Below are 13,349 nucleotides of genomic sequence, written 5' to 3' on the forward strand. Positions count from 1 at the left end.
AAACAGCCTGACACTTCAGTGGAAGATAGCTGCAGGGGGAAAGAAACACACAAATGATCTCTTGAGATTAAAAAGGAAGAGTGTATACAGCCTGCTTGTGTATGGATGTATTTTCTATGTGTGGACATGCTGTACATCAACCTACTTCCTGTTTTGGTGGCCATTGTGTTTGTTTATAAACAAACTTTTTAAAACTGTTTTTAACCACTTTTAATGCGGCGGGGAGCGGCAAAATTGTGACAGAGGGTAATAGGAGATGTCCCCTAACGCACTGGTATGTTTACTTTGGTGCGATTTTAACAATACAGATTCTCTTTAAAGGGAAGGTTCAAGCAAAATAAAAAAATGAGTTTTACTTACCTGGGGCTTCTACCAACCCCATGCAGCCATCCTGTGCCCTCGTAGTCACTCACTGCTGCTCCAGTCCCCCGCTGGCAGCTTGCCGACCTCGGAGGTCGGCGGGACGCATTGCGTACACTTTTACGCATTCCCACTAGTGCAGGAACATTAACACATACATATAAATTTTTACGCATTGAACCAGTAATGCGTAAAAATGTATGTGGTAATGTTCCTGCACTAGCGGGAATGCGTAAAAATGTATGCAATGCGGCCCGCCGACCTCCGAGGTCGGCAAGCTGCCAGCGGGGGACTGGAGCAGCAGTGAGTGACTACGAGGGCACAGAATGGCTGCATGGGGCTGGTAGAAGCAGAACTAGCTGGTGGCAGAGGACTGGAGCAGCAGTGACTACGAGGGCACAGGATGGCTGCATGGGGCTGGTAGAAGCCCCAGGTAAGTGAAACTCATTTTTTTATTTTGCTTGAACCTTCCCTTTAAGTGAAAACAAAGTGGTTAGATAAACAATTGTATCTATCTTCCTACTCCTAAAAAATGACTTCACAGTTTATGTTATATTTGAAATCTTAAAATGTACCTGAGATCAACAATTATCCTGTATTTATACTTACCTGGGGCTTCCTCCTGCCCAATTAAGTCCGTGGAGTCTCTTGCTGACCGGAGGGAAAATGTCTCCAATGAAAGCCAATGAGAATGGACACTGTCTGCTCTTGCTAGGCTAGTTGCTGCATGGGTGTCTCCAGTTTCGATCACCACCTGACATAATACTGACGTGTCCCACCGCCCATCGCCACCTCTCGGTTCCTCCTACACAGCCTGGTGGCCGGTATTAGCATGAGGATCTCCATTAGGCTGCAAAAGACCAATGGGAATCCTTAGCAACAGGGAGAATTCTGAGTTGATAGTTCATAGTAGACCAATAAAAACTCTCCCTGTTGTTAGCAGAATTGGCCTCATGCAGCCTGTGGAGAGCGCCATGCTCCTGCCGGCCTCCAGGCTGAATATAGAGGGACTGAGCAGCGGCGGAACAGGTGATCGGCGATGCATACCGGCAGATCGACACAGGAGAACGAGCAGATGCAGAACGGATGGGAAAATTGTTGCATGCGGATGCAAAATTGACAGAACCCATCTGCCTCGTGGATGTGCTTTCCCATTCCCTTCTACATCCGCTCAAGTGTGAACCAGTTCACTTTAAAAAAGCAGATTTAATGTTTTGTCTCAGCTGAATGTAACAGTCTCTGTGTCTCAGAGTGCTAAAATTGATGAACTATTGGCCTTTCTTTACCTACCCTCTCCTGGCAGAGAACCAGGCTTCCTAGAGCAAAGTATTTTTTATGGCTGTAATTAGGGATGCTCGGAAACCCCCCAATCACAAATTTGACTATTCGAGCGTGATTGGAAAAAAAAATCTAATTCCGTGATTAATTCCTGGATTTGAAACGGACTCACGAATTCAGCCCAGATTTTTGACAAGAATGAGGCAATCACGGAAATTCACGGCCGTGATCATGGAAATCCGTTTTAGCTAATAGCAAGGCCCCCATAGATGCTACAATCCCCCAAATTGCATGGATTATAAAGGTGATACGGGGCTACAACTTAAACAAAAATATTTGCAAAAAGAACAGCACAGAGGGACCATGGCAACTCATTGGAAGTACCACAGCCAATAAAGTATCAAGGCAGGCAGGTTCTAACTTGCTTTGGAAAGGCAGGCATGGTTAACAAATTGCAGCAGCCACTTCATGTCCCCCTGTGGCTGACAGCAGGTGCCAGGAACTCACCTTCCACCCAAGCCTGGTTGATTTTCAGGAAGGTGAGTTTGTCCACAGAGGCGTGGGACAGCCAAGAGCGCTTCTCAGTGACCACGCCACTGGCCGCACTGAAGCATCTCCCGGAGAGGACACTGGAAGGGGGCAGGACAAGAGTTCCAGGGCATACTGGGCAAGCTCACTCCAGATGTCCAGTCTCTTGACCCAGTACTCCATGGGGTCCATGGGGCTGTCTGTGTCAAGCCCATTGAATGACCCCATGTAGTCAGACACCATGCTGGTCAGTCACTGCTGGTGCTGGTTGGAGGTGGATACTGTGGCTGGCACTTCTGCTCTGGGCTGCTGCACTGCATACAGGCTCTTGGTTAGACTCAGAAGGTCTCCAGGGCACTGGCTGCTGCTGCTGCTGGTGGTTGTGCTACTGGTGGCGGCATCAGGCACCTGTTACTGGGTTGGCAGAGCAGTTACAGTGGGGGTGGAAGGCTGGGGGAATGCTTCCAAGAGTCTGCGCACAAGGGCCTCCTGCAACTCCCTTGTGCGTTGCTCGGTGGTGGATGGCATCATGAACTCTCCCAGTTTCCCCTTCAGACGCGGGTCCAGCATCAAGGTGATCCAGATGTCCTCCCTTTCACGCATCTGGATCACCTGGGGGTCCCTGCGAAGGCAGCGCATGTGCGCAGCCATGGGGAACAAATGGGCATTGGCAACAACATCTTCATCATCGTCATTGTCCCATATGACATGCCTGTCCTCTTCCTGTGCCATGTCCTCCTCCCCAAGTCGCCATCCCCGTACAACAGCAGCAGCGCTCTGTTCCACCTCCTCATCACCATTCAGGTTAGGGACCTCAAACTCCTCCACCTCTGCCACTGCCCTCCTGTGAGCTGGACTGTGCTGCCAACTGCTCCTGATCCAGCTGCCTCAGGGCTGTCTCCCCCTCTTCCATCAAATCACACATTGCCCTGCCCAGCAGGCAAACCAGGGGCACCCACTCACACACGGTGGTTGGCTCCTGGCTGACCATCTTTGTTCCCTGCAGGAAGGGACTCAGAACCAGGCACATTTGCTGCGTCAGTGTCCACTCAGCTGCTGTGATGATGGGGACTTGATGGTTGCTGGGGACACTTTGGTCTAAAATCCAACATGGCCAGAGTTGAATTCCAGTGAGTTGGCACATCAATAATTAGGCAGTGTGGCTTCCCATATTGCCGCTGTAGGCTGGACAGGAGTGCAGAGGCAGTGACTGAGTGGCGTAAACAGCGCACCACCTCCCGGGCAACTTGCAGCAGGTTGTTCATCCCCCGGTAGGTGCACAGGAAGCGCTGCACCACAAGATTTAGAACGTGGGGCAAGCAGGGGATGTGCTGGAGGTTTCCCAGCTGCACTGCGGCCACCAGGTTGGCCCCATTATCGGCCGCCACATACCCACTTCCAGGCCTCTGGGGGTCAGCCACCTCTGCTCCTGCTGCCTGAGGGCGACCAGGATGTTGGCGGCCATAAGTTTTTTCTTCCCCAAGCTGACTAATTTCAGCAATGCTTGGCAGTGCCGAGGCTTGGTGCTGCTGCTGAGGCGGCCTTGCTTGCTTTGGGGTGTGGAGGGACTGGGATGAGAGGAGCCTGCTGCATCCCCCCTGATCCCGCGTGGTGGCACCACCAACTGGGCTGCTGCGCTCTTGTCCTCTCCCATTTCCACCAATTTTACCCAGTGCTCCGTAAAGGACAGATAGTGGCCTGGCCCAAATCAGCTACTCCACATAGTTACATAGTTACATAGTTACATAGTTATTTTGATTGAAAAAAGATATACGTCCATCGAGTTCAACCAGTATAAAGTACAACACCAGCCTGCTCCCTCACATATCCCTGTTGATCCAGAGGAAGGCGAAAAAACCCTTACAAGGCATGGTCCAATTAGCCCCTAAAGGGAAAAATTCCTTCCCGACTCCAGATGGCAATCAGATAAAATCCCTGGATCAACATCGTTAGGCATTACCTAGTAATTGTAGCCATCAATGTCTTTCAATGCAAGGAAAGCATCTAAGCCCCCTTTAAATGCAGGTATAGAGTTTGCCATAACGACTTCCTGTGGCAATGCATTCCACATCTTAATCATTCTTACTGTAAAGAACCCTTTCCTAAATAAATGGCTAAAACGTTTTTCCTTCATGCGCAGATCATGTCCTCTAGTCCTTTGAGAAGGCCTAGGGACAAAAAGCTCATCCGCCAAGCTATTATATTGCCCTCTGGTGTATTTATACATGTTAATTAGATCCCCTCTAAGGTGTCTTTTCTCTAGACTAAATAAACCCAGTTTATCTAACCTTTCTTGATAAGTGAGACCTTCCATCCCACGTATCAATTTTGTTGCTCGTCTCTGCACCTGCTCTAAAACTGCAATATCTTTTTTGTAATGTGGTGCCCAGAACTGAATTCCATATTCCAGATGTGGCCTTACTAGAGAGTTAAACAGGGGCAATATTATGCTAGCATCTCGAGTTTTTATTTCCCTTTTAATGCATCCCAAAATTTTGTTAGCTTTAGCTGCAGCTGCTTGGCATTGAGTACGATTATTTAACTTGTTGTCGATGAGTACTCCTAAGTCCTTCTCCAAGTTTGATGTCCCCAACTGTATCCCATTTATTTTGTATGGTGCTAGACCATTAGTACGTCCAAAATGCATGACTTTACATTTGTCAACATTGAATTTCATCTGCCATGTATGTGCCCATATAGCCATCCTATCCAGATCCTGTTGCAATATGACACTATCTTCCTGAGAGTTGATGATTCTGCACAATTTTGTATCATCTGCAAAAATAGCAACATTGCTTTCTACTGCATCTACTAGGTCATTAATAAATAAATTGAAGAGCACTGGACCCAGAACAGACCCCTGTGGGACCCCACTGCTAACAGTCTCCCATTTTGAGTATGATCCATTGACCACAACTCTTTGTTTTCTGTCCATTAGCCAGTTCCCTATCCATGCACACAGACTCTTCCCCAGTCCTTGCATCCTCAACTTTTGCACCAGACTTTTGTGGGGAACAGTTTCAAAGACCTTTGCAAAGTCCAAGTATATCACATCTACAGCATTCCCAATATCCATATTAGCATTCACTACCTCATAAAAGCTGAGCACATTAGTCAAACAGGACCTATCACGAGTCCATGGTGATGTGGACCCGCTCGTCCACAGAGTAGTTGAGAGAACGGGCCATGTTTTCCACCACAAACTTGTGGAGTGCAGGGATGGCTGTCCTCAAAAAGTAATGGTGGCTTGGGATTTGCCATTCCGGGATGCCAAACTGGAGCAGCGGGCAAAGATCGTTCCCCTCCTGCACCAGGGAGTAGGGAAGGAGCTGTGATGCCATGGCCCAGGCCATCAAACCATTCAATATTCTGATGCGCGAGGCAGAGGCTTGGTCAGACCCTGAAAGGTGTCGCTCAGCAGGGTCTGACGAGGATGTGCTGCAGGGGAAACAGAGGAGAATGACGAGGACTGGCTGCCTGCCTCAATGTCTGTGTCCTGAGTAGCCAAGGGAGCGCTGGAGGTTGAATAGTGCTTGCGTGCTAGAACTGCTGCTTCAGCGGGGGATTCATGACCCTGAGGGAGGGATGATGTTGCTGCGGTGGTGGGCCTTGTGCTCTGAGCACCCCTTGCTTGCAGTGCCTGCATCCTCTTGAACTGAGCATACTAATTGCAGTGGAAGTTCTTCAGGTGGGCCTGGAGGGATGAGGGACCCATCTTGGACACGTTGCACCCATGGCTCAATTTTTTCCTGCATTACTTACAGATAGCATACATTTTGTCCTGGCTTGACACCTCAAAAAAGTTCCATATTGGGGGCGTGAATGACATGTGGCCATGGCCGCTGCGGCAAGCAGAGGGTGCAGCGGCAATCTCTGTGGTTGGGGGTTGCAGGGTTGTGGTGTCGGCTGAAGCAGCGGCCTCTCTTTTTGCAAGCCCTGCTGCTGGACCTGCCCATGCCTGACATATGGTGATGTATTTGCCTAGGTGACTCATGATCCTGCTCCGAGCTTTCTTCCGTGGACTCAGGCTGCACATACGGACGGTCCACAACATCATCGTCATCATCATCATCTTCCTCAGGATAAAGCTCTTCTTCTGACTCCCCCACCTCCTCTTCCGCCCCTACATCCCCAGACACAGACCCCTCTTCATCATCAAAAAAGACTTCTGATCCTGGCACAATCTCCTCCACATCAGTCCCCAGTATGTTCTGAACTTCAGCCATCAACATGTTCCCAGATGTCGAACTGAGGGACAGAACGCTCTCGTCCGGGGAGGGCTGCTGACCACTGGCTGTTGGGGTGGATGTCACAGCAAGCGTGGGGCGTTGGCTGCTGCTGTTGCTGGGAGTGCTGCTCACAGTAGAGGTCTGGGATACACTAATCATGTCCATCAATACGTCAGGTTCAAGCTGCTCAACCACCACACGGGGACCCGAAGGTTTTAAAAATTGTGATAACGGCGTCGGCTGACTCGGCCCAGGCTGTGCTGCCCTTTCTGCTGCTTCCTGACCCTGTACAGCTGGGGGCCCTCTCCCTGGCCATGGAGAAATCCCAGAAGAGGCGGTGGCAATGACACTCCCTTTCCTGACACCCCCATAAAGCCTGATAGACATGGTGTATGACAAATATTTGAAGGTGGAGAAAGTGTGCTGATTTTTACAGTCAAAGTGTGTGTGGGCCTGGGGACAGACGGAATATAACAGGGGTCTTTTATTGATTTTTCAGTAAAGGGGAAAAAAAAGAATACAGTAATGGAACCCAAAAAATCAGGCAGCATACAAGTGAGCAGTGAGCAGTACAATGTCACTAACAAAACGTAGTGAATTTAGTGAATGAACAGCAGTGACAGTGACTGAAGTAGTAACTGAAATGTATCACTGGCTAATGAGCTGAATACAAGACAAGACAAATAACATTTGTATTGCACTTTTCTCCTGGCAGACTCAAAGCGCCAGAGCTGCAGCCACTAGGGCACGCTCTATAGGCAGTAGCAGTGTTAGGGAGACTTGCCAAAGGTCTCCTACTGAATAGGTGCTGGCTTACTGAACAGGCAGAGCCGAGATTCGAACCCAGGTCTCCTGTGTCAGAGGCAGAGCCCTTAACCATTACACCATTACACCATCCAGCCACTATACAATACAAGTGAGCAGTGAGCAGTACAATCAGTCTGAACCTGCCTGCCTGCACTAAACACACTAATCAGTACACTCTCTCACTACTATGACTACACTGACCACAACTAACTTTAGTAATCACACACTGGCTAGCTAGCTGAATACAAGTATAGACTACAGTATGTATAAGAGCACTGTTAGGAGTAAAAACGCTATGTTTTGCACACAAAAAACGCACTTGCTTTAGCAACAAATGATCTGGAGATGATTCTGTCAGTGCCAAAGTCTAGCAAAGTCAGAGCTTTTCAGTGTGGCCGCCGCTTTATATACAGGAGGAGAGGGCATATTTTTCCCTCCTATGATTGGTTGCTAGGGCCTGGCTGGGGCCTCTGATTGGCCCAGGGAAGTCATTTCTGCCCATTTCCGCTAATTACGACCTAACCACGGTTTCCGCGCCGTGTTCACGACCGTGAATGCATCCAGATTTCCAAAATCACGGCCTGCCGAGGTGGTTTTAATTCAATAGACGGAATCGAATACCGAAGCCGAATAGTGAAAAAAATGCTTGAGAATCATGGCTAATCCGTAATCAAGGATTATATCCGAGCATCCACTGGCTGTAATTCCTAGTCAGTAGTCGGAATAGATCCGAAATGGAGAATAACTGTCACTCGCATAGCTGAATATTAACTCTTTCAGGAAGAAAAGCACCACAGCATATTTATTTGTGTGCTTGGCAGTGTACATACACACGTCTATCTCATCATGTCACTTAACCACTTGAGGACCCACCCTTTACCCCCCCTTAAGGACCAGCGCTGTGTTGAGTGATCTGTGCTGGGTGGGCTCTGCAGCCCCCAGCACAGATCATGTAGCAGGCAGAGAGATCAGATCACCCCCCTTTTTTCCCCACTAGGGGGATGATGTGCTGGGGGGGTCCGATCGGTATGAGTGCGCGGTCGGCAAGTGGTTAAAGAACCACTACCATGAAAAATTTCAAATGCATGTAACCATATACGAATACAAAGTATTTTTCTTCAAGAGTAAATGAAGCCATAAATGACTTTTCTCCTACATTGCTGTCACAGTAGGTAGCAGGTATAGGGGCCACTGCGGGGAGAGGGGCTGACATCATCCTCCCTCCCTCCACATTAGCCCTCGTGTGGCCGGGTGGCCCCACTCCTGTGGCCCCCCTGTATGGCTAGGATACAGCGGTCGGTGTGTAATTGCTGGCTCCACATGGTGTCCCCTCCGGAAGCAGGCTCCACTGTCATCTCTGGATCTCTGTATGACGCCTGATTACTACGCGTCATACAGGAAGTAGAGAGGAGAGAGGAGACGGCTGCTGGCATGGGACACGGGTATGAACGTGCAATCAGGTGAGTAATTACACACCGACCGCTGCTCCAACACTACAGGGAGGCAGAGGAGGGGAGCCCATGAGGAGGGAGGGAGAAATGATGTCAGCCCCACTGCTTCTAGGTGGGGGGAAAAGCCAAGTAACGTATTAGGTACGTTGCTAGCAGTTGGCACCTTTTCCAGCACAACGTACCTGGAACGTGCTTGGCAGGGAAAGGGTTAATGCCTACATAAACTCAGGCTGACATGGAGAGTTTTTTACAGACCATATCCTGTTCACTGTACACTGCTGAAGTCTGGAAACAGTTAACTGTATGTTACTGAGCCCAAGGAGGAGGGGGCACTCACAGTGATCCACTATCCACTGCAGTTTGCAGATGCAAGGAATTGTCAGGAGACCAGAAGGCAGGGGCATAACAATGGACTGTTTTGGGGGGGCAGAAGGGGGCACAGTGCATGAGGGGGCAAGCATTGGCCACCTACAGTGGAGGGCAGGGGCCCACATTGCCCTTCCCCCATCTTGGGGTCCCCCCAGTTTCGGATTTACAATATGGCACTGTAGGCACAGGCGCCTGATGATGGAAATGCGGCTCACTCTCCTCCCCATGTGCTTCCTTCCCTATGCAGAGTCCCAATGAGTGTAGATGAGAGGTTACGCACCCTGCTCTCGGAATTCCACTTATGAGATCTCCCTTCAGTCAGGGGTACCTCTAGTTACCTAATCTTCTAACTCTGGCTACCTAATACTAAGGGGCACCTGTAGCTACCTATGACGGGGAAGGGAAGTAAGGAAGAAGTGACAGCTGGGACAGCCAGCACACTTGTGGTGCAGTTTGGGGTTTGTAGGGTCATGGAGGGTGAAGTCTAGCATGCTAGGACATCTGTGCCTATAGTCTCCTGTAAGGTAAATGGGCCTGGGTCCCCCTTCACTGCTCGCCTCTCCAGAATTGATGACAGTAAGCAGGCAAGGAACAGGGAATGCGGACATACCTCTTATGCGTTCCATCCGATGGAAGATCTTCTATGCAAACATCTGATGTTGGAGGGGCAAGCGCTGAAAGGGGACCCCGAGGTGAGAGAAGGGGTGTGTGGCCCCTCCCCTGCCGCTGTGGGTGGCCAATGCTCGCCCCTCATGCACTGTGTCCCTGGGCCTTGGGCACCTGACTGGATACCTACACCTGGCTATACTGAGGGCACCTATACCTAGCTATACTGAGGGCAACTATACCTGGCTATACTGAGGGCACCTATACCTGGCTATACTGAGGTCACCTATACGTGGCTATACTGAGGGCACCTATACCTGGCTATACTGAGGGCACCTATACCTGGCTATACTGAGTGCACCTATACATAGCTATACTGAGGGCACCTATACCTGGCTATACTGAGGGCAACTATACCTGGCTATACTGAGGTCACCTATACCTGGCTATACTGAGGGCACCTATACCTAGCTATACTGAGGGCACCTATACCTGGCTATACTGAGGGCAACTATACCTGGCTATACTGAGGGCACCTATACCTGGCTATACAGAGGGCACCTACATCAGGCTATACCGTAGGCACCTATACCTAGCTATACTGAGGGCACCTATACCTGGCTATACTGAGGTCACCTATACCTGGCTATACTGAGGTCACCTATACCTGGCTATACTGAGGGCACCTATACCTAGCTATACTGAGGGCACCTATACCTAGCTATACTGAGGGCACCTATACCTGGCTATACTGAGGACACCTATACCTGGCTATACTGAGGGCACCTATACCTGGCTATACTGAGGGCACCTATACCTGGCTATACTGAGGGCACCTATACCTAGCTATACTGAGGGCAACTATACCTGGCTATATTGAGGGCACCTATACCTGGCTATACTGAGGGCACCTATACCTGGCTATACTGAGGGCACCTATACCTGGCTATACTGAGGGCACCTATACCTGGCTATACTGAGGTCACCTATACCTGGCTATACTGAGGGCACCTATACCTAGCTATACTGAGGGCACCTATACCTGGCTATACTGAGGACACCTATACCTGGCTATACTGAGGGCACCTATACCTGGCTATACTGAGGGCACCTATACCTGGCTATACTGAGGGCACCTATACCTAGCTATACTGAGGGCAACTATACCTGGCTATATTGAGGGCACCTATACCTGGCTATACTGAGGGCACCTATACCTGGCTATACTGAGGGCACCTATACCTGGCTATACTGAGGGCACCTATACCTGGCTATACTGAGGTCACCTATACCTGGCTATACTGAGGGCACCTATACCTAGCTATACTGAGGGCACCTATACCTGGCTATACTGAGGACACCTATACCTGGCTATACTGAGGGCACCTATACCTGGCTATACTGAGGGCACCTATACCTGGCTATACTGAGGGCACCTATACCTAGCTATACTGAGGGCAACTATACCTGGCTATATTGAGGGCACCTATACCTGGCTATACTGAGGGCACCTATACCTGGCTATACTGAGGGCACCTATACCTGGCTATACTGAGGGCACCTATACCTGGCTATACTGAGGTCACCTATACCTGGCTATACTGAGGGCCCCTATACCTGGTTATATTGAGGGCACCTATACCTGGCTATACTGAGGGCACCTATACCAGGCTATACTGAGGGCCCCTATACCTGGTTATATTGAGGGCACCTATACCTGGCTATACTGAGGGCACCTACACCAGGCTATACTGATGACACCTATACCTGACTATACTGAGGGCACCTATACCTAGCTATACTGAGGGCAACTATACCTGGCTATATTGTGGGCACCTATACCTGGCTATACTGAGGGCACCTATACCTGGCTATACTGAGGGCATCTATACCTGGCTATACTGAGGTCACCTATACCTGGCTATACTGAGGGCACCTATACCTAGCTATACTGAGGGCACCTATACCTAGCTATACTGAGGGCACCTATACCTGGCTATACTGAGGACACCTAAACCTGGCTATACTGAGGGCACCTATACCTGGCTATACTGAGGGCACCTATACCTAGCTATACTGAGGGCACCTATACCTGGCTATACTGAGGGCACCTATACCTGGCTATACTGAGGACACCTATACCTGGCTATACTGAGGGCACCTATACCTGGCTATACTGAGGGCACCTATACCTTGCTATACTGAGGGCACCTATACCTGGCTATACTGAGGGCACCTATACCTGGCTATACTGAGGGCACCTATACCTGGCTATACTGAGGGCACCTATACCTGGCTATACTGAGGGCACCTATATCTGGCTATACTGAGGGCGCCTATACCTGGCTATACTGTGGGCACCTATACCTAGCTATACTGAGGGCACCTATACCTAGCTATACTGAGGGCACCTATACCTGGCTATACTGAGGACACCTATACCTGGCTATACTGATGGCAACTATACCTGGCTATACTGAGGGCACCTATACCTGGCTACACTGAGGGCACCTATACCAGGCTATACTGAGGGCACCTATACCTGGCTATACTGAGGGCAACTATACCTGGCTATACTGAGGGCACCTATACCTGGCTATACTGAGGGCACCTATACCAGGCTATACTGAGGGCAACTATACCTGGCTATACTGAGGGCAGCTATACCTGGCTATACTGAGGGCACCTATACCTGGCTATACTGAGGGCAACAATACCTGGCTATACTGTGGGCACCTATACTTAGCTATACTGAGGGCACCTATACCTGGCTATACTGTGGGCACCCATACCTGGCTATACTGAGGGCACCTATACCTGGCTATACTGAGGGCAACTATACCTGGCTATACTGAGGGCACCTATACCTGGCTATACTTTGGGCAACTATACCTGGCTATACTGAGGGCACCTATACCTGGCTATACTGAGGGCACCTATACCTGGCTATACTGAGGGCACCTATACCTGACTATACTGAGGGCAACTATACCTGGCTATATTGTGGGCACCTATACCTAGCTATACTGAGGGCACCTATACCTGGCTATACTGAGGGCACCTATACCTGGCTATACTGAGGGCAACTATACCTGGCTATATTGAGGGCACCTATACCTGGCTATACTGAGGGCACCTATACCTGGCTATACTGAGGGCACCTATACCTGGCTATACTGAGGGCACCTATACCTGGCTATACTGAGGGCACCTATACCTGGCTATACTGAGGACACCTATACCTAGCTATACTGAGGGCACCTATACCTAGCTATACTGAGGGCAACTATACCTGGCTATATTGTGGGCACCTATACCTAGCTATACTGAGGGCACCTATACCTGGCTATACTGAGGGCACCTATACCTGACTATACTGAGGGCACCTATACCTGGCTATACTGAGGGCACCTATACCTGGCTATACTGAGGGCACCTATACCTGGCTATACTGAGGGCACCTATACCTGGCTATACTGAGGGCACCTATACCTGGCTATACTGAGGGCACCTATACCTGGCTATACTGAGGGCACCTATACCTGGCTATACTGAGGGCACCTATACCAGGCTATACTGAGGGCACCTATACCTGGCTATACTGAGGGCACCTATACCTGGCTATACTGAGGGCACCTATACCTGGCTATACTGAGGGCACCTATACCTGGCTATACTGAGGGCACCTATACCTGGCTATACTGAGGGCACCTATACCAGG

The 13,349-nt window shown here is 49.8% G+C and overlaps 1 protein-coding gene across 1 annotated transcript in view; it reads left to right on the forward strand.

Annotated features, from left to right (window-relative positions):
* The first annotated feature begins 8,613 nt into the window (after positions 1-8,613).
* The window catches only part of LOC137523092 (vitellogenin-2-like), a 63,134-nt gene continuing 58,398 nt past the window's right edge, over positions 8,614-13,349 (forward strand). Inside the window, exon 1 of the mRNA XM_068243305.1 lies at positions 8,614-8,662. The gene's annotated coding sequence lies outside the window, so the exon portion shown is untranslated. The remainder of the gene's footprint in view (positions 8,663-13,349) is intronic.

Source organism: Hyperolius riggenbachi, chromosome 6 (assembly GCF_040937935.1).
Source record: "Hyperolius riggenbachi isolate aHypRig1 chromosome 6, aHypRig1.pri, whole genome shotgun sequence".
NCBI lineage: Eukaryota > Metazoa > Chordata > Amphibia > Anura > Hyperoliidae > Hyperolius > Hyperolius riggenbachi.